Raw genomic sequence first — 6,000 nt, 5'->3', positions numbered from 1 at the left:
AAATGGATTCAGAACTTTGGATAGTTCCTTCAGAGTTCTGAGTGGTTCTGACTGAAACCCAGAATGCATTCACAGCCCCACCGAAATCCGAGCCCCCAGCCCCCACTGCATCCCCTGGAGACAGAATGAATGAATTCTATGAATGGCGACGCTCCTCTGTACTCCCACCCTCCCGCGACTCCGCCTCAGGCGCACGCGCGTGCCTTGGCCCCTCCCTCTTGCCGAAGCCCCGCCCCTATTCCCTCGCGAAGCCCCGCCCCGCGCCAGCAAAGTGCTGAAGCCAGAGAAAAGCGAGCAGCCAGTCTTGAACGGAGCCGGGTGTCCTGCAGGGAAGGTGAGATGCGGATCTGGCAAGGCGGATCGGCGTGACTCCGGTTTCTTTATCCCTCGCGCGCGTCCCTATGGGGGAGATTTGCAGAGCCAATGCGCTAGGCTAGGGCGGGGAACCCCGGAGACGCCTCGCAGCTGGAGATGTAGCTGGAAAAGGCTGCTGTTTGCAGCGGTGCCCTTTGGCAGACACGCATCTCCTGCACGCAGAGCCCGGTGCATGTGTGTACGCGTTTGAAATGAGCACCCACCCACCCCAAATCTCTGCTGGTGTTTCATTTTCGGTTATTGCCAAGCAGGGGCGGGGGAGAGAGAAGGATTTGGGTTGATGATCCTTCCTTCAGCCAACTGGGCGCCTTCCAGATGTGGTGGACTACCACTCCCATGACCGCGCCGGGAATAATGGGAGTTGTATATTCCCAACGCACCTGGCGGGTAAACGTGGGGGCGGCTGTTTCCAAGCACAGAAGATGGAGAGAGATTTACACACCCACACACAAACACACACACACTTCCTTTTTCTGTCTTGTGACCAGGCGGCGTGGGTGCGTTTTGTAGTTCTCTTTTAGGGGGGCTGTGATCCCCCCGCGTGTTTACCTGGGAGTAAGTCCTCGCCTATTCACTTGGGCTCACTCCCAGGGGAAGTGTGCATAAACTTAAAAGCAGGGGGGAAAGGGGGGGGGAGATTCGGATTGGGGATTTCTCCTGGTTGCTTCTGGAGTAAGGACCCCCCTCCACTGTTCGCAGGGGCTGTTCCTTTCCAGCGTGCTTTCTTCCGCCCCTGAGGCTGTTACATGCTCTGTGCTGCCTTGGTTGGCAGAGCGGCTATGGAGTTGTTGCTTAACTTCCTCATGAGCGCTCTAGGCTGATGGTGCATTTAGATAACAAATGGTTTATTTTTTAATATACACCAGTGGAGCAAGGGGTCAGCAAACACACACACATGGCACCCATGGCTTCAAATTCCTGGTCTTCTATCCAAGCTCTAAACAGCCGATTGTGCAAAAAATTGGGGTGGGGTGGGGTCGGGGAGGAGGGGTGAGCCTTTATTCAGGTGTGTGAACCAAATTACAGTAGCCACCAGCCATCATAGGCAATTGTGACCCCTCGTCATCCCCTACCAAATGCCGGGTTATACAAAACGTAGAAGAGGGATGGGTAACCTCGCGATCTCAGGATGTTTTGGACTACAACTCCCATAAGGCATGCTGGCTGGGGCTGATGGGAGTCATCCCAAGTAAGCAGAGAGCCCCGGGTTGCCCGGGTCACTTTTTACATAGCCAAAGGACATGCGCCGGCAACCGGATTTCTGGAAGGGAATTGAGGTCGTTGAATCCCATTCCTGTGGATCTGAAACATCAGCCTCATCTATACCAAGCAGGATATTGCACTATGAAAGCGGCATATAAAAGGCAGGAGCCACACCCAGCAGGATATAGCATTCAGAAAGCAGTCTATGGTAGGTGTCAGTGCACTTCAACTTGGCTTAGCAATACTACAAATGAGAAGGATCTTGGAATTGTGGTAGATCGCAAGTTGAATATGAGCCAACGGTGCGATATGGCTGCAAGAAAGGCAAATGCTATTTTGGGCTGCATTAATAGAAGTATAGCTTCCAAATCACGGGAGGTACTGGTTCCTCTCTATTCGGCCCTGGTTAGGTCTCATCTAGAGTATTGTGTCCAGTTCTGGGCTCCACAATTCAAGAAGGACGGAGACAAGCTGTAGGGGGTTCAGAGGAGGGCAACCAGGATGATCAGGGGTCTGGAAACAAAGCCCTATGAAGAGAGACTGAAAGAATTGGGCCTGTTTAGCCTGGAGAAGAGAAGATTGAGGGGAGACATGATAGCACTCTTCAAATCCTTAAAAGGTTGTCACACAGAGGAGGGCCAGGATCTCTTCTCGATCCTGCCAGAGTGTAGCCTTTAACGGGCTCAAGTTAAAGGAAGCCAGATTCCAGCTGGACATCAGGAAAAACTTCCTGACTGTTAGAGCAGTACGACATTGAAACCAGTTACCTAGGGAAGTTGTGGGCTCTCCTACACTAGAGACCTTCAAGAGGCAGCTGGACAACCCTCTGTCAGGGATGGTTTAGGGTGGATTCCTGCATTGAGCAGGGGGTTAGACTCGATGGCCTTGTAGGACCCTTCCAACTCTGCTATTCTATGATTCTATGAATACCACTATAAAGCAGTAGTGTGGCTCCTGCCATTGATATACCACTTCCATACTGCTTTCGTAGTGCAATATCCTGCTTGGTGTAGATTATCATCTTCTCTACTAAATTCCTCCCATGGTTTATCCCAAGGAACAGCCTTCCTGCTCTTCTATACAGTAATGTGTGCCTCCGTTCATGTTTCTAGTCCTTATGGTAAAGGTTTTGAGCTGGGATGTCTCAAAACTGATCTCTAGGACCTGTCTTTTAACACTGCGGTTCAGTTGCTGGACATTGGAAGGAATTGTAAAGGCAGAGTACCTTTGAGCATATGTGGAGTCCTTCTCCCCTAGCATCTAGTGTGTCTTCCTACATAATCGCTTTTTAGTTTCTCTGTTCCAAGCAATCTTGAATCTTGTTTCCTAAACAAGCCGGCTTTTTCTTGCTCGTCTGTGTTCTTTTGCTTAATCCATTCTACTAGTTTGACAGTCTCCAGCGGCTCCCCGCCCCCCCCAAATTCCTTTTCTTGGTCTGCACTGAGTGACAACTGGATGGTCTTCTAAAGAAACCATTTTCACAGTCTAGTATTTTATTTTATTTTCAGTCGAGACCGGTTTTATATGTTTGGCTGAAAGGCATTTATTTTCATTGCTGGGATTTCAACCCCACAAGACATGAAGTCGGAACAGATGAAAGTGCCCCTGAGCAGGTGCAGAGTGCGAAGAGCTCCCATCTTTGGTGGGCACAGGGGGGGGGGCATGCAATTCACAAGGCATCCTTTCCCAACGCCATGTCGTCTAGATGTGTCCGACTGCCAACTCCCATCATCCCCCAGCCAGCAAGGGTTGGGGATGCTGGGAGTTGTGGTCTGACACATCTGGAGAGCATGAGGTTGGAGAAGGTTGCCATAAGGGAAATTTTTGTCATATGATCCTTGCCTTGTTATCTCCATGTGAGGGAAGATACCAATACAGAAACAAGAAAGGGGACCTCTAAGTTGCACTAAATGATGCAATTGTTATGGTGCAAACTTTTGATGCAATCCTATGCATGTTAGGATTGAACCCTTACTCAGCCAAACCCATCTCAATAGCAGCCCTCATCAGAGGAACACGAGAAGGAACAGCTTCTTATGGTTTTAAATGTATGTGCATTTTGCATGTTTTTGTGGTTTTTAATTTTTGTATATTGTTTTTAAGTGTTTTTATCTTATGTGAACCACTCAGAGAGCTTCGGCTATGGGGCGGTATACAAATTCAATAAAATAAATAATTATGTACTCACGTTCCGTGATCACTAAGTGCTCCCTTGCAAAGTGAACTGTTTAAACACGGGAGTGGGCTTTTTCACGCTGGGGCAGATCTTAAATAATGGTAGGGATTTGGAAGCAATGCTCAAACTGGTGCACCATCTCTCCCCACCACACACACAACACACAGAATATTTCATGTGTGTATTGTGCATTAAAAGGCCCTGGTTGCCTAGATGTGTGTGTGTAACTGTATAACTATGGGGCGGGGGGGTATGCAAACCTATGTGGAGCCATTCTTGCATCCTGCTCACGTGTACCACCTACGCCCGTCACTAGGGCAGCCGTCCCCAACTAGCATTTAGTCCAACACATAGAATCATAGAATAGCAGAGTTGGAAGGGTCCTACAAGGCCATCGAGTCCAACCCCCTGCTCAATGCAGGAATCCACCCCAAAGCATCCCCGACAGATGGTTGTCCAGCTGCCTCTTGAAGGCCTCTAATGTGGGAGAGCCCACAACCTCCCTAGGTAACTGATTCCATTGTCATACTGCTCTAACACTCAGGAAGTTTTTTCTGATGTCCAGCTAGTATGCTGGGAGACATTAATTAAGCTCCTGGATGCTTCAGAGCATTTTCCCCTTCTGCTCAGCCTCCCATGAGTGCAAGCAGTTGTGTTGGTGCCTGTGCATGGGGTGGGGGAGGTACCAATCTACGTCCTGTACAGCTATTGTTAAAGTTGCAGGAACCATGCTGTGGGCAGGGGAGTTGGCAATATCACTACTGCTTATGCTCTTAACAGCTTTGCTACACCATGGGTTAGGAAGTTGGCTTGTTTCAAACAAACCCTTGTTAAGCTTAACCACAGTTTGCTAGGTTCAGACAACACGGTAAACTGTGGTTAGTTACAAATAGAAATCCAAAGTTTCTAAACTCCTTCCATGCAGAGGGGGAGCGTGTGTGACATTTGAAAAAGCTCATTGTAGCTGTACCTGTGATGCATAAAATCTGTATTGGTGTTTAAGATTCACATCTTTGCCAGTTCTGTTTCTGACCATTTTATTATTATTATTATTATTTATTTATATAGCGCCATCAATGTACATGGTGCTGTACAGAGTAAAACAATAAAATAGCAAGACCCTGCCGCATAGGCTTACATTCTAATAAAATCATAATAAAACAATAAGGAGGGGAAGAGAATGCACCAAACAGGCACAGGGTAGAGTAAAACTAACAGTATAAAAGTCAGAACAAAATTTTGGTCTAGGCTGGAGATGTTTGGGGCTGACAGCTGCTTTATGAATTCCACCCCCTGTGTCACTGATAACAAGATAACGTAACCTTTCCCAACATGGGGCAGATATGTTGGACTGCAAATCCCATCAATCCAAGCCATGGATGTTGGGAAAACCTGGACAAACTGGTAGTAATCCACAGGTGAAACTCTTTCTCTTGCCTCTGTGCTGCTTTGCTGGGAGGCAGGCTTACCTGTTCCATTTCTATTTATAGGTATAGCTTCAGTTGTGCACAATGAGTGAATTGTTTGGCAAAGGTGCGGGCCGTCCACATGTTTTCTTACCTAGGTAGTTCAATAATGTATTGCTCTTGGCCCATTTATTTAAAATCCTGTACCCTGACCTCTGGTCAAAGGTGGTACATTCAGTTCTTAAGAACACAAGAAGAGCCACGCTGGATCAGACCGAGGGTCCATCTAGTCCAGCACTCTGTTCACACAGTGGCCAACCAGCCATCGGCCAGGGATGAACAAGCAGGACATGGTGCAACAGCACCCTCCCACCCATGTTCCCCAGCAACTGGTGCACACAGGCTTACTGCTTCGAATACTGGAGATAGCACACAACCATCAGGGCTAGTAGCCATTGATAGCCTTTGCCTCCAGGAATTTATCAACCCCCCTTTTAAAGCCATCCAGATTGGTGGCCATCACTACATCTTGTAGTAGTGAGTTTCATCATTTAACTCTGCGCTGCGTGAAGAAGTCCTTCCTTTTATTTGGCCTGGATCTCCCACCAATCAGCTTTGTGGGATGACCCCTGTTTCTAGTATTTTGAGAGAGGGACAAAAATGTCTCCCTCTCCACATTCTTCACACCGTGCATAATTTTGCACACCTCCCTCATGTCTCCCCTTAGCTTCCTTTTTTCCAAGCTAAACAATCCCAGCTGCTGTAACCTTCCCTCATAGAGGAGATGCTCCAGCCCCTTAATCATTTTAGTTGCCCTTTTCTGCACTTTTTCCAGCTCTA

At 48.1% G+C, this 6,000-nt stretch overlaps 1 protein-coding gene across 1 annotated transcript in view; it reads left to right on the top strand.

Moving 5' to 3' along the window:
* The first annotated feature begins 280 nt into the window (after positions 1-280).
* CAPN5 (calpain 5) overlaps positions 281-6,000 on the top strand; it is a 101,503-nt gene continuing 95,783 nt past the window's right edge. The window contains exon 1 of the mRNA XM_063127244.1: positions 281-334. The gene's annotated coding sequence lies outside the window, so the exon portion shown is untranslated. The remainder of the gene's footprint in view (positions 335-6,000) is intronic.

The sequence above is a fragment of the Elgaria multicarinata genome, chromosome 5, assembly GCF_023053635.1.
Source record: "Elgaria multicarinata webbii isolate HBS135686 ecotype San Diego chromosome 5, rElgMul1.1.pri, whole genome shotgun sequence".
Classification (NCBI taxonomy): Eukaryota; Metazoa; Chordata; class Lepidosauria; order Squamata; family Anguidae; genus Elgaria; species Elgaria multicarinata.
Note: the sequence above shows the minus strand (reverse complement) of the source record. Positions and strands in the feature narration are given on the sequence as shown.